The sequence below is a fragment of the Acomys minous genome (assembly GCF_964271855.1).
Source record: "Acomys minous genome assembly, chromosome: 2".
NCBI classification, from domain to species: Eukaryota; Metazoa; Chordata; class Mammalia; order Rodentia; family Muridae; genus Acomys; species Acomys minous.
In genome coordinates this window covers 51,967,766-51,992,144 of record NC_140484.1, presented here as the reverse complement: position 1 = coordinate 51,992,144, position 24,379 = coordinate 51,967,766, and the positions used below count along the sequence as shown (strand labels likewise).

The 24,379-nt window shown below is 43.7% G+C and overlaps 1 protein-coding gene and 1 long non-coding RNA gene across 3 annotated transcripts in view; one reads left to right on the top strand and one right to left on the bottom strand.

The window, feature by feature from the left end:
• PACS1 (phosphofurin acidic cluster sorting protein 1) overlaps positions 1–24,379 on the bottom strand; it is a 141,330-nt gene that overhangs the window by 54,979 nt on the left and 61,972 nt on the right. The gene's annotated exons all lie outside the window — the stretch shown is intronic.
• LOC311592918 lies at positions 16,794–22,795 on the top strand. The gene is made up of 2 exons (XR_014777541.1): positions 16,794–17,800; positions 22,319–22,795. It is a non-coding gene; the product is annotated as an uncharacterized lncRNA (long non-coding RNA).

Genomic DNA, 24,379 nt, shown 5'->3' with positions numbered 1-24,379 from the left:
CTGTGAACAATGGAGGAGTGCTGCTCATACCTATGGCAGCAGCACATGCAGGCCCAGCCCTGGTGTAATTAATTTTGTTTTCTCAGGGATGACACGTTAAATATCATTGATGGATCCTCCCATACACACAGTAAAGGAGGCTAAGCCATAGGAGCAAGTATGAGACCCTGGCTTAAGGACCACTCCAAGAATCCAAGGGCTGACTGTGAGGAAGAAATAGTATCACATGGCAGCCAGCTTGGTTCCTGTTTCTAAGGAGTCCTGTCCCTTTAGACTAAAACTAACATTAACAGCCCTGAATCAGCTGGGCATGGTGGCATACTCCTTTAATCCCAGCACTCAGGAGGCAGAGGCACACGGATCTCTGTGAGTTTGAGGCCAGCCTGGTCTACAAAGTGAGTCCAGGATAGCCAAGGCTACACAGAGAAACTCTGTTGTGGGGAAAACAAAACAAAAAAAACAAACCAAAACAAAAAACACCCAAAATAAACCCAAACAAACAAAAACAAGCCCTGAATCAGTAAAAGCATTTATCCTTTATTTTTTTTAAAGATTTATTTATTATGCATATAGTATTCTGCCTGCATGTACACCTGCAGGCCAGAAGAGGGCACCAGATCTCATTATAGATGTTGTGAGCCACCATGTGGTTGCTGGGAATTGAACTCAGGACCTCTGGAAGAGCAGACAGTGCTCTTAACCTCTGAGCCATCTCTCCAGCCCATCCTTTATCTTTTAAAAATAAGATACTGTTTTTTTTTTACTTAACTGTTTGTCTCCTTGTGGCACCAGGCAAGCCCTCTACCGCTGAGCCCTTAAGATGGTGATTCTTGGGCTGGAGAGATGGCTCAGCAGTTACGAGTACTTGCTGCTCTTGCAGAAGACTGGATTTGGTTCCCAGGACCCATGTTGGATGGCTCATACTGTATGTAACTCCAGCTGTAGGGAATCCAACTGTGCACATATGTGCTTGTGGTACATGGATGGATACATACATACATACATACATACATACATACACACACACACACACACACACACACAGAATGAATCAGCTCAGCATATCTGTGGGCTATGTATCTAAGGATTCAACCAAATGCAACAAAAAATATTTAGGGAAAATTGCACCAACACTGAAAATGCACAGACATTTTCCTTGTCATTATTCCCTAGATAATACAACTATTTACTTAGCATTTACATTGGGTTTTGTTTGTTTTTGTTTTTATGACACAGGGCTTTTCTGTGTAGCCTTGGCTGTCCTGGATTCATTCTGAAGACCAAGCTGGCCTCGAACTCACAGAGATTTGCCTGCCTCTGCCTCCCGAGTGCTAGGGTTACATGCGTGTGCCACCATGCCCATCTTTACATTGTATTTTTTATAGAAGTAAATAAGCCTTCTCAGTGAGAAATCACTCTGAACACTAGAGATGAAGGAAAGCTCTCTGAATGGCCAAGTAAGAGCTGGCCTCGAAGATGAGATTTTAGTAACATATATACTTTAGGCTTATGTATTCTACAGTCGTCCTTAAATCTCTCTTGGGTCCTCATTTCAGGTTACACTTTGAACAATTTAAACAGAGACAGGAGACTTAGTCTGGGTGCTTAGGCAAATAGGAGATTTACACAGCAAATAATTTTTACTTTTTTATGCTTCAGTTGTTTGAGACAGGCTTTCTCTGCATAGTCCTGAGTGTCTCGGTACTCACTTTGTAGACCAGGCTGGCCTCAAACTCACAAAAATCCGCCTGCCTCTGGGATTAAAGGTGTGTGTTATGGCTGGGCGGTGGTGGCGCACACCTTTAATCCTAGCACTCAGGAGGCAGAGGCAGGCAGATCTCTGTGAGCTCGAGGCCAGCCTGGTTTATAAAGTGAGTCTGGGACAGTCCAGGCTACACAGAAAAACCTTGTCTCGAAAAACAAAAAACAAAAAACAAACAAACAAACAAACAAAAAGTGTGTGTTACCACCACCCAGTCAGAATTTTTTCTTTTCTTTTTTCTCCCTTTCCAGCTTTTAGGAACTTTATTTTCCTTCCACCTTTCCCCCCTTTGCTCAGAGGTCTGCAGAGCAGCTCAGGACCACTCAGTGGTGGCTCCATGCTGACCAGTTCTCAGTGGCTGGGCACTCCAGTCCTCAGGAGGGAACTGCTGGAAGGTTACAGAGGGAACCTGCACACCCTCAGACCAGCGAATTTGAGAGTCTGTGTTGCACAGAGTGATGGTGGGCAGGTTGACTTTAGGGGCCTCTGTGAGGGCCCTGGGATCAGTCACCACTAGAAGCCATAGCTCCCTGAAGGCTGCTTGGATCTGGTTAGGGAAGTTTCCAGATGTGAAGCAGCCAGCAATGAGAATGGCTCCCGTGGCAGCAGCAAACTTCAGTACAGCTCTCTGGCAGTGTTCCTGGAGGAGACACCGCCGATGTCAGCAGGGTTCTCAACTGCAGTGATAGCCCAAGCTGCAAGCAACAGCCTCTCCCAGGTGCCCTTCATATTTGCCATGTAGACACCATCACTCTTCCTTGTGTAGATGTATTGCTCCACGTGGAAGTCAAGGTTGGTGCCGCCTAAGTGGGTTCCTGCAGTGAGAACCATGAGGACACCCTCCTCCCTCGTCTACAGGACATCAAGGGCTCCGGACATGGGTAGTGAGGAAAGGCCAGAATTATTTAAGTACACTACGTTATTCTTTTACCAATAGCTGCTACCCAGGGTTACCCTGTCTAACTGGCAGTTATGCTCCCCTTAGGCTGCCCCTTAGAGGGGGGTTTTTAGCTACAGCTGGTTGTAAATCAGGGCTGTCTTCTTTGTTATGGGAGTAGAATCTAAAAGCTAGTGAGTCCTGGTGAACACACATTTACACCCTAGCACCCCAAGTGTTAATTCTCTCCAATAGGCTTGCTTAGCACACTACTTATCTCTGGAGTATTTTGGAGGCAGTACTTGTTAAGCTGAGTTCTACTTGTGTAACTTAATGCTATACAACTAAGCAAACCTATTAGTAAATTCCTTTTTTCTTTTTGGTTTTTCAAGACAGGGTTTCTCTGAGTAACAGCCCTGGCTGCCCTAGGCCCTGCTCTGTAGACCAGGCTGGCCTTGAACTCATAGCAATCTATCTCTGAGTGCTAGGATTAAAGGCATGTACCACCATGCCCGGCTCTAAAAAAATGTCTTTAAAGAGATAAAAGTAGGTTCTGGAGAGCACACACTATGTCAATATTAATATTTTAAAAGTATAAGAGAAATACAAACTATACAATCATATATAAATATATTCACACTATATAATACAGAAAAATATCTGAAAAGACACTCATGAAACGTACAGCACATTCTAATTTCCAAGTAGAAATGGAGGAACTACAAGTTGACAGGGATTAAGTTGACTGCTATTCACTGTGGCTTGCTCTGCCCTTTGGCTTTTGGATCATGTACATGTATGCTTCTCCCCAGGATTTTAGAAACACACTAGAACTATCCTACACTAGGAGCGTTGCCCCCCCCCCCCCCCCGCAGTGTCGCAGTGTCTGAATCTGGGATGTCTGTGGGTGGAGTCCTAGCACAGGAACATCAGTAAGGTGGGCATTTCTCTGAATGCTGGAGCAAACCTAGGAACTTCTCCAAATACTTACTATCTGTTGTTAGAAAAACCCCTAAATCCCATTTGTTCAATTTTACCAATAAAGACTCGGGCCAGATATTGGGGTGAAAACCTACTAGCTCAGAGAGGCAGAGAAAGCACCCAGCTGATCCTACTCAGCTCATGTCCCAGAAGGAAAAGCCTTCCCACTGAGCCGTGAGCTCAGAAGGAAAGCCCAAAGCCAAAAGCTTGCTAGCTCAGCTGACAGCCCAGGAGGAAAAAGCCAAAAGCCCCTTTTTCTTCTCCATGCTGTCTCAAATATCCTTCTCTCAAAGTCACTACTTTTTGTTTAATCCCTGTCAGCTGTCTTCTTGCACCACTTCTTGACCTACTTTATTTAAGCCTGTTTACAGGGAACTTTTGGATTAAAGGTGTGTGCTAGGGCTAAGCTACACCAAACAAGAAACAGGTTTTCACAGTTCACCATCTCCGGGTTCACAATGGGATCAAATATCCTGCAACAATAATCAAAACTTTCCCAGTCTCTAGGAAAAAGCTCTTAAATGAAAACGAGTCAAAATGCCCAGTCTCTGTTTGGTACACATGTGTACTCTAAGCCTTAGCATCACCTAAGAGCTTGCAGAAGCCCAGGCCCTTGTAGCCTCCCCAAATCTGAATCTGCATTCTAAGAAGGTGCAGGGAAATTCCTGTGCACAGTAGAGGGCGCAGATCACTGGCCTATGGCACACTTTCAACTATGCTTTTACTACTCTTAACTAACTAATTTTTGGTTTTTTGACACAGGCTTTCTCTGTATAGCCCTGGCTGTCCTGGCACTCACTCTGTAGACTAGCTATTTGCCTGCCTCTGCCTCTCAAGTGTTGGGGTTAAAGGTGTGTGCTAACACCCCAAGCTTACTTTTTCTACTTAAAACAGTTCAATTTTGAGTGAAAAATCTCACTACCAGTCATGGTACATAGGTAAAAATTCAAGCCAGTTTTCTTTGTGGGGCACTACTGGAACAGCCACTGTGGACACTGGGGCTCTGACACTAACACCTCAAGCAGGCACCAGAACAAGAAGGCAAAGGTTTACCCTGGTGTTTCCAGGTTGTAAAGGACTGGTTTCACAGCACTGCATTCTGCTCTTGTAGAGGATCCCCAGCACCCACATCAAGTGGTTCACAGCCACCTGTGACTCCAACACTCTCCTAACTTGTGTGGGCACTCACACATATGTGACACACAAACACACATGCAGAAAAATAAAATAAAGTCAATTTGATAAAAAATATAAGAACTAACCGGGCGTGGTGGTGCATGCCTTTAATCCCAGCACTCGGGAGGCAGAGGCAGGCAGATCACTGTGAGTTCGAGGCCAGCCTGGTCTACAAAGCGAGTCCAGGGCAGCCAAGGCTACACAGAGAGACCCTGTCTCAAACTCCCCCCCAAAAAAAGTATAAGAACTAATTTCACAAAGAATTGCCTTCGAGAGGCTTGACCATTTGTCTGGCCTTTTTTCCACATTGTCAATGGCCTAGATAAGGACATTAACCTGTAGGTGGCACAAGAGCAGCCATTCTAACTACTAGAAGCCAGTCAGGTCACCTTGTTGCTTAGATGGCACAATGAAAAATTTGCCAGGTGGTGGTGGCACACGCCTTTAATCCTAGCACTTGGGAAGCAGATCTAGGTGAGTTTGAGGCCAGCCTGCTCTACAAAACAGGTCCAGAACAGTCAAGGCTACACAGAGAAACCCAGTCTCGAAAAACAAAACAAAACAAAACAAAAACAAAAGAAAGAAAGAAAGAAAATTTAACCAGAAAACATGTAAAAACTTACATATTAAAGCTAAAATGATCACTAGTGAAGGTATAAGATGTGTGATAGTTTGTTTGTCAGGAACACAACTAAAATCCAGGGATTATGGACCAGGCAAGGTGTTGAACTCTTTTAATCCAAGCACTTGGGAGGCAGAGGCAAGGCAGATCTCTGAGAGTTCAAGGCCAGCCTGGGTTACAAAGTGAGTCCAGGACATCTAGGATTCTGTCATACAGAGAAACCCTGTCTTGATAAACAAAAACAACAGAACAAAATCTGTGTGGCAAACACTAAATAAACCAGACAACACAAGCTGAAGGAAAATTCACACTTCAAATGCAAGACTTCAAGCTATTTTTAAAATTCCCTCAAGCAAAGAAAACAATTTCACCAGGCAGGAGAAAAGTCTGAGCCAACTACAGCTAGAAGACACCAAGGAGGCTGAAATGGCCTCTGACAGCTGAAGGGCGCCACACGAGACAGGACATGGAAACCAGCTGCTGCTACAAATAGTGCAATCAGGGTCGATGGTGGAAATGACCATGTGTTAGAACATTAGCTGTACACAGCATTTCTAACGAGGAGGGCAGTCAATAAATGGAATAGGTCTCCTTGAAAAGTAATGGTTTGGAAGCTGGGTGTAGTGGTGCACATCTGTAATCCCAGCACTTAGGAGGCAGAGGCAGGCAGATCTCTGTGAGTTCCAGGCCATCTTGGTTTACATAGCAAGTTCCAGGACAGCCAGAATTACATAGTAGGACCTTGTCTCAGAGAGAAAGGAAGAGAGGAAGAAAAGGAGAGGGGGGATGGGGTGGGGCTTGGTGGCTAAGAGCACTTGCAGCAGACTCAGGTTCAATGCCTAGAAGCTACATGGCAGCTCACAACAGTTCAGAGGATCTGATGCTCTCTTCTCGTCGTCACAGGCCCCAGGCACACACCTGATGTAAATGCACACATGCAGGCAAATGCTCATGCACATAAAATACATAAATCTAAGAAAAAAGCACAAAAGTGATAGATTCGTGCTCAGTTAAAAGTATTTTTGCTAAGACTAGACAGTCAACTTCTAGGGTAGTTTTGAAAGGGAAGGTTACATTTTACATTAAATAGGAAAATAAGTACAAGATCTTTGAGATTGCTTCAAACACTACAATAATGCAATTCTATCCCAAAGACTGCACCAACTTTGAGAAAGTTGTAAGAATAAAATCAAATCATGATACGCAATCACACATCTAGAAAGACCAGAAATCAATGTATTTATCATGATTAACTTTCTTCCTTAGGCATGGTCATGCTTCATTGCCCAGGTTGACCTTGCGCTCGGTCTTCCTGGCCAGCCTCCCAAGAGCTGGAATTACATCGTGTGTCACCATGCACCACTCATTCTTACTTTTTTAAATCAAAGATCAAAGTCCTCTTTCCTTTGCTCTAAAATACAGTTCTGATGTTTTGTTGTTTGTTTTTTTTTCCCTCCCAAAACAGGGTTTCTCTGTGTATTAGCCCTGGCTGTTCTGGAACTCTCTTTGAGGACCAGGCTGGCCTCGAACTCACAGAGATCCTCCTGCCCCTGCCTCACGGGGGCTGGGATTACAGGTGTGAGCCGCCATGCCCAGCTAAAGAGTATTTATTTATTATGTATACAGTGCTCTGCCTGCATGTACACCTGCAGGCCAGAAGATGGCATCAGATCACATTATAGATGGTTGGGAGCCACCATGTGGTTGCTGGGAATTGAACTCAAGACCTCTGGAGGGGCAGTCAGTGCCCTTAACCTCTGAGCCATCTCTCCAGCCCCCAGGTCTGATTTTTATTATATTTACAGTGTTTTCTGGAGAGGAAAGGAATAGGATACAGTGATTTGAATCCTGACTACTGTACTCAGTAATGTCTGGCACTGTTTCATACATTCATCCTAAGCCCTTTGGTTATAAAAGACTCCACTCACCATTTTACAAGACAGTGAATTAGGGTTGGAGGGCTAAGTACTGGGTTCTCAGGTGTAAACCCCTGAGTGACAGGCTTAGTGTCAATGCCACTCTCATTAGAGTTAAGTACAGACAAACAGTATAAGAATTCAATGTACAGATGGGTGTACTCTACAAGATTAGTTTCCAAGTCAACTGGGTGAAATCTGAATACAGAAAAGGAATGGCTAGTCCCCACTGACTTGCCAACTCCTATTATCATCCATAAAAGGTGGTGATCAACATTCTTTTAAAGTAGAACACACTACTAGAACTTAGGTAACTTATTATAAAATAAACTTAAGAAGTTGTTTTGGGCATTCATTTATTGGAGACAGGTCTTCTGTGGCCCAGGCTGGCCTGGAGCTCACTATGCACCTGAGGATGTCCTTGAACTTACTTTTGATCTTTCTGCTCTCTACCTCCTGAGAGCTAGAGTTACAGGTGTGTGCCACCAAGACCAACTGAAGAGTTGTTTTATTTAGGTTGGGCTCTAAAGCTTAAGACAAAGCAAACTTAGGTGGTGTATTGAACGGTTTTATCTCAAGTTGACACAAGCTAGGTCACTTGAGAAGAGAGAATGTCAATTATGAACATGCTTCCCTAAGATCAGGCTGGAGGTGCTGGGCCTGGTGGTGCACACCGTTAGTCTCAGGACTTCGGTGGCAGAGACAGGTGGATCACTGTGAGTTCAAGGCCAGCCTGGTCTGTAAAGGGAGTCCAGGACAGCCAAGGCTACACAGAGAAACCATGTCTTTAAAAACAAAAGAAAACTTCAAGTAAAGGGACTGGTGGGATGATAGCTAAGCAGCACTGTGGACTGTTAGCAAGACCGTAGCTAAGCGTCAGCCAGTAAATGGTAATGCCTCCAGCAGCCTCGAGTCAAGGAGAGGATGGGGAAGGTTCACGGGAGAAGAGAGGAAGGAGGAGAGCAGAAAAATTACTACAAAGGACAAAAACTAGCTGAGTCATGTCAAGACTTCACTAAGGGCCTCCACTGTCACTAAGTAACACGGAAGTTGCTGTCTTCACCTGCTCCCTAGACAGAGTTAGAATTGTTATGATTTGTACAACTTTATTAATAATAGCTTAAAATTTTTATCCTTTTGTTTGTTTGTTTGTTTTTTGGAGACAGGGTTTCTCTGTGTAGCCTTGGCTGTCCTGGACTCACTTTGTAGACCAAGCTGGCCTCGAACTTACAGTAGTCTGCCTGCCTCTGCCTCCCAAGTGCTGGGATTAAAGGTGTGGGCCACCACACCCAGCTTTTAAAAATTTTGTAACAGAACCAGAACCAAACTATACGCAAAACCATTTTGGAAATACAGATGTTACAGAGCTGGGAGATGGTTCAGCATTGAAGAGTGCTTGCTACTCTTGCAGAAGGCACAGGGTAGACTCCCAACACTCACACGGTGGTTCACAACCTCTTGTAGCTCCAACTCCAGGGGACTGAATGCCTCTTCTTGACCTCTGAGGGCATCAGGCACACACGTGGTGCACAGACATTGTGGTGGTGAATGAGAATGACCCCAAAGGCTCATATATTGAATATTCGGATCCCAGCTGATGGAGCTTCTCAGGAAATATGAGACGGTATGGCCCTGTTTGGAGGTGTGCCACTGGGGGCAGGCTTCGAGGTTTTCAAAGCACATGCCATTGCCAGTTAGTCCTTTCTGCCTCTCTCTTTGCTTCCTACTTACAGACAAGGATGTGAGCTCTCAGCTACTGCCCCTGAGCCATGCCTGCCTGCCTGCTGTCATGCTCCCTGCCATGATGGTAATGGACTCACTCTCTGAAACTATACGTCTCCAATAAACTCTTATATAAATTGTCTTGGTCATGGTGCTCTGTCACAGCAGTAGAAAAGTAGAAGAGAAAAATAAAAATAAAAAAAAGAAAAGTAACTAAGATGGATATACATGCAGATAAAGTAACCATATACATAAAATAAATTAATCTGAATAATGCTTTAAAAATACTGATTTTTAAGCCCAGCCTGGTGGTGCATGCCATTAATTCCAGCACTGGGGAGGCAGAGTTAGGTGGACCTCTGGAAGTTCAAGTCTGGTCAACAAAGTGGGTTCCAGGATAGCCAGGGCTATTATTACACAGAGAAACCCTGTCTTGAAAACAAACACAATACTGATAACCTAGTATTTAAGAGTCAGCTCTAAAGCTGGGTGCCCGCCTTTACTCCCAGCACTCAGGAGGAAGGGGGAGGCTGATCTCTGAACTTAAGACCAGCCTGGTCTACAGAACAAATTCAAGGACAGCCAGGGCTACAGAGAGTAACCCTCTCTCAAAAAAACAAAAGTCATCCCTGAGTAGGCAATGAGTTTCCAGAATGTACAAAGCACATCCTCCTGCTACTGGAGTACCTTCTGTGTGAGAGACCTTACTAAGTTAATTTCATATATTTTTGGTAGAACACCAAGATAGCATTGTTATTTCTGCCTTTAAAAATGAGGCTAGGTCATCCACTCCTAGCAAAGTGTCTTAGGGTCTTATTGCTGAGATGAGACACCACGGCCACGGCAACTTTTACAAAGCAAGACATTTACTTGGGATGGCTTGGAGGTTAGAGGTTTAGTCCATTACCATCTGGCAGGAAGCACAGTGGCACATAGGCAGACATGGTGTTAGAGAGGCAGCTCAAGGTTCTACATCTGGATTGGCAGGCAGGCAACAAGGAGAGCAGGGGCGAGGGGTGGGGGAGCAAGTGAGCACGCGCTCACTACTAATGAGAGAAACGGGACTTAAAACACAGCAACACTCAACTGCCAGGCAGACATAACTCTGAAAATCAGACGTTATGTGCTGCACTTAAGTAGTGAAATTATGAATGGAGCCACTGTCATCTCTGAAAACTGATGTATAAGTGCATTCAGTAGCCCAGGAGGGATGCTTGCTGCCATTTACCTGATAAACTCTCACATGTCATACATCTAAGGAGACATGTAAGGTCACTTAGCAGAGTACTGTTTGCAGTGCAGCAAGCAAGGTAGGGAAAAAAACTAGGTTTCTTCACTGGGAGAATTAAATAAATAATATTTAAGCAGAATAGCATAAGTAGAACTTAGAATCAATTTTAAGTGAAAAATTACCAGAATTATAACAAAAAATATTATTTATATGAATTTACAGAATATATACCATACAGGAAAATGTATATATCCAAGGGTATATATTAAACACATTAAGGAAGATTCTGTTGTGTGTGTTGGGGGGGGGGTGAAAGTAGGAAAATAATGGAAAAATAATGGCAATGAAAAATAATACAAGAGGGATATTTTGATATCCATTAGTGCTTTATAGTTTGTACAGTATTAAAAACCAAACTTAGACTTGAGATTAGTTCCAACTCCTTCCAAACTGCCTGACACTCTGTCCAGTGACTGATATAATTTAGGAAGCAAGGAAGAAGGCCTCCAGTGGGCAGGCAATACTGCATCATGGTAACCACTGGGCCTTGCAGCCACACTTTTCCATGGCTGCTGCCACACTGCTGGAAGTAGACACATACTGCTATCTTTCACACTGTGAGTTCTACTCTCATGGGCAGGACTGCATCATAGTCACCCCATAATAATAATAGCTGGGGCAAAGAATATATTTTAAAAACTGGCTGGTTAGTCAATATTGCAGCTGAAAAACAAATCACAATTAGAACTCAAATGGACTGTTTCCACCTTAAGGATACTCTTAGTCATCACCTACTATAATACAGCCAACAACATTCAGTGCTCGTTACCATTATAAGTTGACGTAGGTGAAGCTGGGCACAGTGCTGCACACCTTTAATCCCACTACTCAGGAGGCAGAGGCAGGTGGACACCTATGAGTAAGAGTCCACCTATATAGTCTACAGAGTTCCAAAACAACAGGGCTATATATAGAGACTGTGTTTCAAAACAAACAAAAATTGGTAGATTCAGCTGGGCATGGTGGCACACACCTTTAATCCCAGCACTCTGGAAGGCAGAGACAGGCAGATCTCTGTGAGTTCGAGGTCAGCCCTGTTTACAAAGGGAGTCCAGGACAGCCAGGGATACACAGAGAAACCCTGTCTCGGGGGAAAAATTGGTAGATTAATTTGGTTTTGTTTTTTTGAGACAGGGTTTCTCTGTGTAGCCTTAACTGTCCTAGAACTCACAGAGACCCGCCTGCTGCTACCTCCTGAGTGCTAGGATTAAAGGTGTGAGCCATACTGCAGCTGGTAAATGAATTCTTGATATTTTATTCTAGGATCACATTTCTTTTGGATGGTGGATACATAAACAAACATACATTTTAAGCTGGCTTTACAGCTACAAGAAAACATCAGCGATATCACAGCACAAGTAGAGGCCAAAATGACAGAAGTTAGTTGGGAAAAGCAACAGAGAATGCAGCACAAATCAGCACTGAGTGGTACCAAACCTTATCTAACTTACTTACTTAACACTATGTGAATAAGACATTAATAATTCTATTTTTCATTTTAAAGCAAAATTTTTGTGAGACAGGACCTCACATTGTAGCCCAGACTGTCCTGGAACTTACTATTTAGACCAGGGTTGTCTTGACCCTGTGGCAATCCTTCTACCTGAACCTCCCAGGTGCTGGGATTACAGATAGAAGTCACCGTATTCAAGTTAAAGTCATTTTTGAACTAGCTTTATTATAATTAACAAACAATAAAACACACTCAGGCTAGCTCAGTAGCTAACAGGTCTTCAGTTTAGCACTTAGCACACACACAAAAAAGTTAATAAATATGGAAAGTAAAAAGGGAAAAGAACAAATAAGAGGACCAGTTACGGAAACACACCCATTTTATGTGGGTTCTTTTAATACTATTTGAGGATGTTAAGCTGAGAAAGAGTTTTGGCCTGAACTAGCCTGGAACTGACTATGTGTAACCCAGACTGGCTTTTTGTTTTTGTTTTTGTTTTTGTTTTTCAAGACAGGGTTTCTCTGTGTAGCCTTGGCTGTCTTGAACTCACTTTGTAGACCAGGCTGGCCTCCAACTCACAGAGTCTCTGCCTCCCGATTGCTGGGATTAAAGGTTTGAGGCACCATGCCCAGATCCCAGACTAGTTTTATACACATAATCCTCCTGCCTCCTACATGCTGGAATTACCACTGTGGCACCATGCCCAGCTTCAGTAAGTTTCAATCTACATGCCATTACCACCTCAAGATCTAGGATAGCTCCCTCCCGCCCTGTAGGCCACTCTCCACCCCTGCTCACTCTATCTTCTGTCAAGACAGTGTTTAAAAAAAAAAAAAGCCAGGTAAAATGGCACATGTCTGTTATCCCAGCCTCAGCAGCCAATCCAGGGGTGCTTCAAGTTTTGCCTCTGGACTCCCCATTAAATAATTCCCTGGTGCTCCCTTCTTTAGCTCCCCTTGGTGCTATCCCCCTGTGGTCCCTGAAAGGGGTGTTCAGTTCTTCAGGCCTCTCTACGCCTCCAGGCAGCAACACCTCAGGACTCCAGATCGTCAGAGGCTCAATCTCCACAGCCTGGTTACCTGAGATCAGACTCCTGGAGAAACTGAGAGAGGCTGAAACCGCAAAGAAACTTGAGGCCTCAGGTACAGCTGCTGCTGACATGAACTAAGCGGGAGGGAGTCCACCTGGAACTGGTCTCTGGAGCTGTGGTAACAATGTATAAACTAGCCAGTCCCCCAGAGCCGGAAGCTTCACATGGTTTGGCACTGTCAGCCATGGACAAGAACCAGGAGCCTGACCCCTTAGTAAAAGTTTATAGTTTAGTTAAAGAAGGGTGTTTTGTTTAGCTTACAGTTAAAGACTGTAAACCCCTTGAGGCATGAGTTAACAGGCCCCTCCCCAACACCTGTCATACTGGCAGTTACAGCCTCAGTCACAAAAGCCACCTCCAGCCCCTCAGTGAGACACTTTCCAGATGATGCTTATCTTGGGTGAAAAGTCTAAACAAATAATCCACCCAAGCTCCTCCAAGCTCAGGACTTGAAATCCTACCAATCCTCACTCTAGAGATCTCTGCCCTAGAAAGCCCAGCTCCCTAAAAATCCTATATAAAGGTTGTGTGTCTGCTCAGTTCTCTCCTGCCTTCTGGGAGTTGAGGCAGCCACTCCTGGATTCATGCCTCCTTTCCTGGATTCGTCCCTCCAAAAAGTCTCTTTAAAGAGATTTGATGCCTAGTGTGACTCATCAGCAGCCAAAAAAACCAGAAGAAAAAAAGGAAGGAGACTGAGGTTCCTTAGCTCCTCAGCTCAGCTGGGGCTGGGGAAGCCATCCCTTGGGAGCTGCAATGCCTTTACTGAGGAGGCTTCCTCTCAGCTGTGTGGCTCCTGGGCTGCTATGTCTTAGGATCCCCCTCCCTTGGGACACTGCCCCACCTCAGAGCTGTGTGGCTCCCAGGCTTCAGAGAGGCAGGTCTACTGGACACCTTCCCGTCTGAGCAGAAAGGCTAACACATACACAGCAGGACAGTTTAATGAATTTACTTTATCCACACCCAGCTTCAACAATACACACACACACACACATTTTTTTTTTTGGAGACAGGGTTTCTCTGTGTAGCCGTGGCTGTCCTGGACTCCCATTGTAGAACAGGCTGCTCTCCAACTCACAGAGATCCATCCACCTGCCTCTGCCTCCCAGAGTGCTGGGATTATAGGTGTGAGCCACCACGCCCAGCATGCAGGCAGAATACTGTATAAACAATAAATAAATAAATAAATCTTTTCACTGGGTGGGGTGGCAGATACCTGTAATCTGAGGACTTGGGGAGGCAGAGGCAGGAGGATCTCTGAGCTGGAGGCCAACCTGGTCTACAAAGCAAGTCCAGGACAGTCAAGGATACACAGCGTATAAGTGTTCTGCATGCATTTATGTGTACAATATGCATGCGGTGCCACAGAAGTCAGAAGAGATCCTATTTGCTCCTGTAGCCACATTACACCTGTCACTTATGAGAAGTTACACACAGAATGTATGTTGACATGTTCATCTTTGTGCCTGAAATAGCTCTCTGGTTATATTTTTTCCTCACTGAGAAAGGAAAAGTCTTGTCTTACACTTCTGCTCAATCCCTCCCAAAACAGCATTGCACACGGCTAACACCAACCGAACAGGGGGAGTCAATTCCCCTTCGGCCTTGCTGCATCCTTGAATCCCCTGGTTGTCTTTATTAGCTCTTCATTATTATCCTCCAGTTGTGAACTGGAACACAGAGGAGCCAGAAGAAACAAGAGCAGTGAACAGTGGAAGACTGTGCTGAAAACCAGAAGCTCTGGCCATCCAGGAAACCTGCTGAGTAAAGTGTGTCTCTGCTTCAATTCCTCTGTCCTCCTTTCTGGAAGTGGGAAGGAGGGGGGAGGGGCAGAAGACTGAGGAGGGAGAGGGGGAGTAAAGAGAGCCAGTCACCTTTACTTATAGATAGGACCCAGGACCAGGTAAAGTGACCATCTTGTTCTTGTCACCAAGACAAGTCTTTGCCTGACTAGAACCAGACACTTACTAGGAGAACAAAGCCAGTTAAGAAACACACCCATGAAATGTGGGACAGAGGAGAGAAAAGCAGTTTACATCCCAGGCTCACCACAGGGCAGCTAGCAGGAGAGGCAGAGACGACAGTAAGTCATCCCCGGGCTTCTGTCCCTCCCTACGAGCTGAAGCTCTGCTCCCCTGCAGCTCTGGGCTACACTAACAGCTACACCCTCCTTATCTCTGTGCTTGGCTGGTTCTTTGCTGCTTCCAGAAATAAAAGTTAGAACATGATACTTATTATGCCAATTACTGGTATATGATAAACATAAATTCAAGAAGCTCTGGCCTTTGCTGACTTGCAAAGAAAGAGCATAAATCTGGATGCAGAGGACACATCTCGCTCATCCCCGCCCCACCCTGGACAAGCACAGATTAAATTAAGAACTCTCAAAATTCCCAATGGTGACCAAAGTATTTAAAGTTGCTGGGTCAAAGATTCCTTTTTGTAGCAGTCAACCACAAAGGACTTCAGTGTTACATACAGAGGAAGCGATGGCAAGAAATTCTAAATATGGACAAACCAGAACTGTAAATCCTTTTCTGAGTGGCTGATGCTTTCTTTTTTTAAAAAAAAACTTTTATTGAATGTCTATGATTTACATGTCATGCACCAAAATCCCTCTCCTCCCCCCAGTAAAAGAAAACAAACAAAAAAATCTGTCACAGAAGCTGTAGTGTATCGTGAGGTATAACCTTTTGTACATCTATGTTTCAAATGCTCACTGCTACGAGTCATAGGTCTGGCTTGCGGCCTACACAGTCGTGACTGGATCCTCACTGGGACTGCTGTGGGATATTCAAGGAGATTCTTAATCTTTGAATCTGCAGGTCTGGCCCCTTCATGTGTTCTAGCAGGCCATACATGGGGTAGATGTTGGGGTGAGGGTCACTCAGAGCCCTGGGTCAGGGCCACTCCCTTGTCCTCAGGGCAGGGCCATTCTCTCGCTCCCATATCATCATGGCAGGGCCAGCTCTCCATCTCCTGTGTCCTCAAGGCAGGGCCAGCTCTCAGGCTCCCATGTCCCCAGGGATGGCTCACCTGCTCCTTCATCCTCAGGGCCAGCTCTCCTGTTCTTGTGTCCTCAGGGTCAGCTCTCCTACTTCCATGTCCTCAGGGCCAGCTCTCCTGCTCCTATTCAATTCGCCAGATTGTTGCTGGCTGTCAAGGCCTGGATGGCCTCCTACTCCTATGGGATCTTGTGGGCCATCAAGCAGGTGGCAAGTGGAGGCCCCTCAAAGTCTTCATTGAGTAGCTCGCAGAAATCATTGATGTTGGCCCAGCTCAGCTTCTTGTCCTGGGGAACTTGCTGCTCTATTGATTCCACCTCCTGAGTCTCTGATTCCATTGCGCGCTCCATCCACCATGGGGCCCCGCCTCGGTACTGCCCCTAGTATCCACCTCTGCACGATCCAGCTCATGGCACTGAGCATGGGCCCGGCCCGCGAGAGGAGGTCTGTGAGGCCTGTGGTGTGGGTGGTGCAGTCCTTGACTCGAACAGCACCCCATCCTTGAACGCCATCTCCTTGGCGCGCACTGCACTGGGCCGTAATCCAAAAGGCGGCCTGAGTGTGGTCCCATGGTGCTGCTGTAGGAAGGCATGGATGATCCACATGACAGGATTTCCTTCTTTCTGGGAAACACCAACACTGTGTTTTGGAGCTCTCAGTATGGTCCTCTGGTGGCTGTGCAGTCTCTGCTGTTCCTCGGATCAGACACAGTGTGTGATTGATGCTATCTTGGATGATCTCAGATTGGGTATTTCTAATATAGTGCACTAAGTGTTTCCTCCCAATCAGGGCGCTCTGGGGGTGAACATTTCTGTGCAGTTCTGGGACACAATCCTCTTCCTCAGAATGCATTGAGGTCCTCATCTTTCGAACACTGCCACCTGCGCCTGCTGGCTGAGGCTTTCTTTTCAGTTCAATATCAGATTCTAAGTCAGGCCCCAGGAAATGAAAGCAAGACCCAGCCTTCTGGTTCCACTGGAATTTTCTTGTCTGGGGATTGCCCGTCTGCCAGTTGTGAATCTCTCCTGACCAACACAGATGTGTTTTACAGCAAGGAAACACTTGAATACTGAAGTCAAGGGTGAAGCGAAGCCCTAAGCAAAGCAGTCTCCCTTGGGGTTTGGACACACAAGCAAGAACTGTGTACAACTATGAGAGGCCAGCTGACCTAGATCAGAAAGCAGGGCTGGGAACTACCACGCCCAGGGGAAGCACTGCAGCAAACACCCGAGAAGTAAGCACTGAGGATGCATGGCTGGTTCAAGTGGGAAAATTGCCTTCAATGAGTTGGCTATCTAAACTGCCCTAGTTAGTTTTCAACTTAATTTTGGCTTCCTAAGAACAGTGACACACTGGTGGCTTTGGTTTTTGTTTGTTTTGTACTGTTTTATTACAGGCTAGCCTAAAATTCATGAACATGCTACCTCGGCTTTCCAAATGCTGGATCATAAGCATGAGCTATCATGCTCAGCGAGTTTTATTTTGGTTATTATAAGGTACAAAGGGTGGGCTGGGAGGTGGTGGTGCACACCTTTAATCCCAGGACTTGGGAGGCAGAGGCTGGCAGATCTCTGTGAGTTCAAGGCCAGGCTGGTCTACAGAGGGAGTTCCAGAATAACCAGGCTAAGAGAGAAACCCTGTCTTCAAAAAAACCAAAACCCAACCCAAACCAACCAACCAAACAAGCGTGAATGCAGGCAGAGTCCACAGCCAAACTCTGCCAAGACAGGGTAGGCAAGTCCTCAATAGTTCCTGCCTCACAGATATGTCTGTCAGATATACTGGGCCAGAAGGCTGAAGATGAGGCTCCAACATTATAGAGAGTTTTGAGTGACTGATCAGGCAGCAAACTGTCTCTGTCATTTTCTCATTTTGGAAGCCACTAACCTGAACTTCCTGTCTACTCAGGTAATTAATTTTAATCCTTCTGAAGTCTCTGATGGGTTGAAGACCAGATAGTTTAGTTGTACAGTAAGCTTAGTTGTTTAGGGGTTAAGATGTTTTTAGGTTTAGATAGATGTTTTAAATTGATAGAGATGAGGTATGATATTGATTTACATTCAGAATTTTAGACTCACAAAAATAGGAAAGATATTTTCTTCAAGGTTGACAAATACAAATAGCCAAAACACTATGAATGTAACATTTTTATAATTCCTGACTGCTTCATGATGTATGTAGTTTATTGTATTTATGTATAATATATAAATGTATATTTAAAAAATTGAGTCTCATTAATTATCAAGTTAATGGATCAAAATACTTCAAATATGAGACTTTTATTATAGTAAATGATGCTAAAATAGAATTTTGATTGGAATATGATTTGGTATATTAATGAAATGATGCTACATTAAGGCTAGAGGTACTGTCTGTCTCAGAAGTATAGTTCAGCACGTGTAATATCCTGGGTTCAACTCATAGCACATCAAAAATAAAAGCTATTGAACATCAGTGTTATTACCCAAAGCCAAAAGAACCAAATGTCTAATCTGTAGAGAGACAAAGAAGAAACTGTTCTTCCTCGGCTGGATACTCTATTATTCTCTATCTACCTGTGGCACCCAGAATTGCAACTGACTATCTGAGACCAGGAACAGCCAGCTGAGCACATGTGGAGACTGTTTCGGCTGACACATGGTTGTCACCCTAGCCCAGACTTCGAGCAGTAGATGTGCATGTGCTTGTCACTGAGTTGGCTTCTCTCCTTTTGGAAGGCAAAAGCATTGTAATTGATAACATGTGTTTGTTTTAACTGAAAGTCCCTGATTGGTCTATTTTATCAATAAAGACTCAGGAGGCAGATACTGTGGTGAAAAACCTGCTAGCTCAGAGGCAGAGAACGCACCCAGCTGACCTTCCTACTCAGTTCACTTCCCAATGAAAAAGGCCCAAAAGGCTCAGTTGACAGCCCAAGGAGGAAAAGGCAAAACAAAACAAAAACTCACAAACAAACAAAAAACCCAAGGCCAAAGGCTTGCTAGCCCAAGGTCCAAAAAGCCAAAGGCTAAGGAGCTGAGGAGCTCAAGAGCTAAGCTAAAATCCCAAGCTAAAGAGCTAAAGCACCAAAGTCCCCTTCTACTTTTACACACAGTCTTAAAAACCCTTCAACTCAGTCCCTCCTACTCTTTAATCCCTGTCAGCTGGTTTCTTGCTCTGCCTCTTGACCTAGGGTTAATTATTAAATACTGTGTACAGTTTATAATAAACAGAAAGTTCTTCTTTAATCCCAGCACTCAGGAGGCAGAGGCAGGAGGATTGCTGTGAGTTCCAGGCCAGTCTGGTCTACAAAGTGAGTCCAGGCCAGTCAAGGCTACACAGAGAAACCCGGTCTGGGGGTGAGGGGTGGGGGGAAACAAAAACCAAACCAAACCAAACCAAAAACAAAACAAAATAAAACCCAGAAAGTTTTTGTATTAAAGGTGTGTTAGGGCTTAAGCACAAGAAACAGGGATTTACAGTTCAATCTCAGGGATCACAATGGGATCAATGACAGATTTTTACAGTTCACAATCTCAGGGATCACACTGAGATAAAATATCCTGCAACATCTGCTGACCTAGGAATTTAGACACAATGTAAGATTTAAGTAGCAAAGAAAGGCTGAGTTGGATGTTTCTAATTAAACAAGCAAATGAAAGGGCAGAACAAACAACTCTATTTCTGACATTAAAACAACACTGAGGCTTTAGGTAAAAGAACAAGGTTACAGGAAAAGCTCCACAAGTAGATTGACACACTCAGCACCTCAACAGTAACTGGTGCTGGGCCCAGACAATCAATTATGCTGCACTGCAGAAGTATAACAGAAGGTGGCAACTTTAAATTTAGTCTTTATATACATGACAACCCCAAGAGGTGGTTACTTATCCCATTTTATAAACAAGAAACTAGAACACATGAGTTGAGCTCCTCAGCCGGCCCAGCACCAGCTTTCTCCCCTTCTGCACCTGGCTGCCTTCCATAGTCCCCCTAGACTGCAACTGAACAGCTATCATCTCTGTAGAAAGGAGCTTCTTTGAAGTGTCTAGACGCGACCTAAAGGTCCAGCAAGCCTCCTCTGTACTCTGCCCCTTGCATGCTTGCCAACAGGTAAATTATCTGTTTTGCTACAAGAAGGCACCCAACCGGTCCTGAGAATGGATCGGTTGGTTGTGCCCACCGTTAGGCAGTATTTCCAAAGCTGGGCAGAGCACCCGCCACCACCTCAAAGAGTGACAGCAAGTAAGTAGTTGCTAACAATGAAGGTGGCAAATGGAAACGGCTGCGGAGGAACCCCACAAAAGCACGTGGCTAGGGTAAGGGAAGGCTTTCTGGAAATGTCCCTTGAGCTGGGCTCTGAAGATAAGTTAGGAGGAAAGAAGGTCAGGAGAATGGTGTTTTAGATAGAACAGAGGCACGAAGAGGTCTTCTAACTGGGAAACAGCATTAGTTCATTACAACTACAGTTTAATAACAGCAAGAAATGAAGGCTGAGGGAGAGAAGACCTGCCTCTCTAGTCAAAGAAGGCAATGTGCTATGCAGACCCACAATGTCCACTCACAACAAACAGGTACAGCATTCAGCACCTTACATCTCCACAGTGACCCTCAGAATTACACTCATGAGGAACTAGAAGGCCAAGATTATAAACAACTGGTAGGTAACCAACAGGACCAAGTTTGATCTACAGTGGTATAATATGGTTCCTAAGCTAGATAGGTTCTTAACCGCAAGTTAAGACATGTATAGCTCACTCTGCTGGACAAAGACAGATACATAATTCAAGTGGTTATGCTCACTCTATGAGGAAAGCCAGCTACTGAAAGGAACTCCTTTCAGAAAAAGAATATCTTTTTCACTACACAAGTCATAAATACAGGTAGGTATTTTATACATTTACTTTGTTGAAAATAAAGCATATTTTTAGTACTTAATAGTCTTTTGAAAATAATGAGCAAAGGAAAATTACATAAAAATAACAAGTCTTTTGCTTCTAAAGGCAAGGTGGGTTACCAGCAGCTTTGCTGAGCCATCCAAGGAAACTATCTCGGATTCCCACTCTTGCTGGGTATCCTCACATGGCAGTGATCTGACCCAGAAGCAAGGCTTTAACGCGTGTTCCGGACAACCTCTACGACAGGCTTCACTGAGCTGCCTAAATGACCTTCCTGAGCAGAAGGCAGCTAACCAGTCAAAGAAATCATCCTAGCTCTCTGTACATAAATGTTTTTGATTGTTTATTTGTGGAGAGATTTAACTCTAGCCCAGGCTGTCCTCAAACACTCAGCAATCCTCCTGTCCTAAGTACTGGGGTTAAAGGAGTAAACTACTATATCCAGTAATTATTGATTATTATTTTTTCTCCTCCTCCTTTGTAGTATGATGATTGAACTCTATCACTGAACTATATCTCCAATCATGAACGTTTTTTAAATTAAAAAAAAAAATACAATACTGGGTGTGGTGGCACAGGCCTTTTATCCCAACACTCAGGGAGGCAGAGGCAGGCAGATCGCTGTGAGTCTGAGGCCAGCATGATCTACAAAGTCAGTCCAGGACAGCAAAGGCTACACAGAGAAACTGTCTCTGAAAAACCAAAACTGAACAAACAAAAGGAAAAAAAAAGAAAAAAGAAAGAAAAAAAGAAAGGAAATACAGTGTCCTGACTAATAATTAAACATAGTCCCTAGAACTATGTTTCCTCTAAACAGTCAAAGGGAAGTTAAGCATTAGAACTACTCTTTCTTGCTCTGCCTCTTGACCTAGGAATAACTTTGTTTGGCTCCTGTTTACAGAAGGCTCTTGGATTAAAGGTATGTGCTAGGACTGAGCCACTCGACAACTAGAAACAGTTGTTTTTTTGTTTGTTTGTTTGTTTGTTTGTTTGTTTTACAGTTCACAATCCTAGGGTTCACAATGGGGACAAATATCCTGCAACATTATCCTTTTTTTTTTTTTTTTTTTTGTCTACATAAAAGACTTTTTCTCAGGGCTGGAGAGATGGCTCAGAGGTTAAGAGCACTGGCTGTTCTTCCAATGGTCCTGAGTTCAATTCCCACCAACCACATGGTGGCTCATAGCCATCTATAATGACATTTTGTACCCTCTTCTGGCATGCAGGCACACATGCAAACAGAATACTGTATAAATAATAAATCTTTAAAAAGAAAAAAGACTTTCCTCTAACATCAGTAAACTATATACTATCTGGTAAAAATTACATGCAATCTTCAGTCCATATGTATTCAGCAACCTTAGAGAAAGTACTCTGCTATCTATCCTGTCTTGGGGAGTCCAAAGTTCTGTACCTAAGTCACTTTGTATCATAACTTGCATTTATCAACCTAAAAACATCTTTTTAGACCTTAAAACCATTTTCTTAAATTCTAAGCAACTTAAGCTTAACTGTGGGACTATAACTATCTACTCTTCAACCCCATCAGCGCCTAAGATAAGTAAATATCTGAATAAACAGGAGGTGCACAGCAAGCAGCTTCCAAAACTATGGAAATGACAGAGACTTCTGGCCACCTGGACCGTCACCCAAGATTCCTTCTGCAATGTTGGAGCATGCATCTCTTCAGCCTATTGGCCCAGTATATCCGGACAGGTTTTTCTGTGAAGCAGGTATTATAAAGGACTTTCCTACCTTGTCCAGTGGCTAGCTTGCCACATAAGAAACAAACTCCATAGTGTTTTTTGCTGCTCTTTGAAGTGGAATAGGGGAAGCTGCTAGGAACTGACATGTCTCATTGTCAAATGCCATATTCTATAGATCTGTGAGATTTTTGGAGACCATCTATTTATCTTTAGTATAACTGAATTGCTTGTATCTAGCTATATACTGTCTGATTACCTTATAAAACACCTGTGATTAACTTAGAAAATTAGTACCCAACTAAACCACAACTCTGATTGACTATTTGTTTGCGTTTCTTAATTATCTTGAACTGTTTGTGATAGTAGCTTTGAAAAGGACTAGAACTTCACATTGCACTCTTAAGAATTACATGGGTTGGCAGGAGAGATGGCTCAGAGGTTAAGAGCACTGATTGCTCTTCCAGAGGTCCTGAGTTCAATTCCCAGCAACCACATGGTGACACCCATCTGGTGTCCTCTTCTGGCCTGCAAGTGTCGATCCAGGCAGAGCACTGTATATATAATAAATAAATAAATCTTTAGAAGAAAAAGAAGTGCTACTAATAAAGTAACAATAAATGACATTAAAAAAAAAGAATTACATGGGTATAATACTTTAAAAGAGTTGAAACACAGTATGTTGTAACCAAAATATAACCTTAATTTTGTATCAGTATACAAACATCTATACTAATGTAGCCAAATATAATTTTAAAATTGTATAATATGCTTTATGTTGTAATGTGCAAGAAATTGTTTCATTTTACTAGAGACATATGCTGCAGCATTGTCAGTCTTTTTACAGGTAGCCTCATAATAGCCACAACTTCTAATAAATGTGTAATTACAGAATCATCTTTTTTTTTTTTCCGAGACAGGGTTTCTCTGTGTAGCCTTGGCTGTCCTGGACTCGCTTTGTAGACCAGGCTGGTCTCAAACTCACAAAGATCTACCTGTCTTTGCCTCCTGAGTGCTGGGATTAAAGGCGTGAGCCATCACTGCCTGGTGAATCATCCCTTTCATAACTTAAAACAGTTGCCCGCTGAAATTCTGAATATGTATCCATGGTATGGTACACATATTTTAATTTTCCAAACTCTGCAAAATGAAACACATCCATTTGCCAAATTTCATTTCTTTGGGTACCTTCTGGGTTACTTCCTGCAGGTAATGGAGTTAGGTTGTACAAAGAACAAGATGGACATTGCCTTATAATTTCCTTGGCTTGATGCCAAGTGATAGAAAAATCTGAATCATCTGGAATAAGTTCAGCAGTTTCGGTAAGTAAAGCAATTCTTTCTGCATACTGCGAGTTAGTAACTATATTAAGAAATTCATGAAAATCATATATTACCGTAAGAATGGCATACAACTCTTTTTTGTAAAGTATTTATTTATTTATTTATTTATTTATTTATTTATTAATTATGTATACAGGGCTGGAGAGATGGCTCAGAGGTTAAGAGCACTGGCTGTTCTTCCAATGGTCCTGAGTTCAATTCCCAGCAACCATATGGTGGCTCACAACCATCTATTATGAGATCTGGTGCCCTCTTCTGGCCTAATGGTTCACATGCAGGCAGAATACTATGTAAATAATAGTAAATAAATAAATCTTTATTATGTATACAGTGCTCCTGCAGGCCAGAAGAGGGCATCAGATCTCATTATAGATGGTTGTGAGCCACCACGCAGTTGCTGGGAATTGAACTCAGTATCTCTGAAAGAACAGACAGTGCTCTTAACCTCTAAGCCATCTCTCCAGCCCCCAACTCTTTTTTTTTCCCAACTGAATCGTAAGGGCTCTGAGCCACTTTACTTATTTTTCCTGACTCATAACCTGCCTTTCCTTACTTACTTGCATC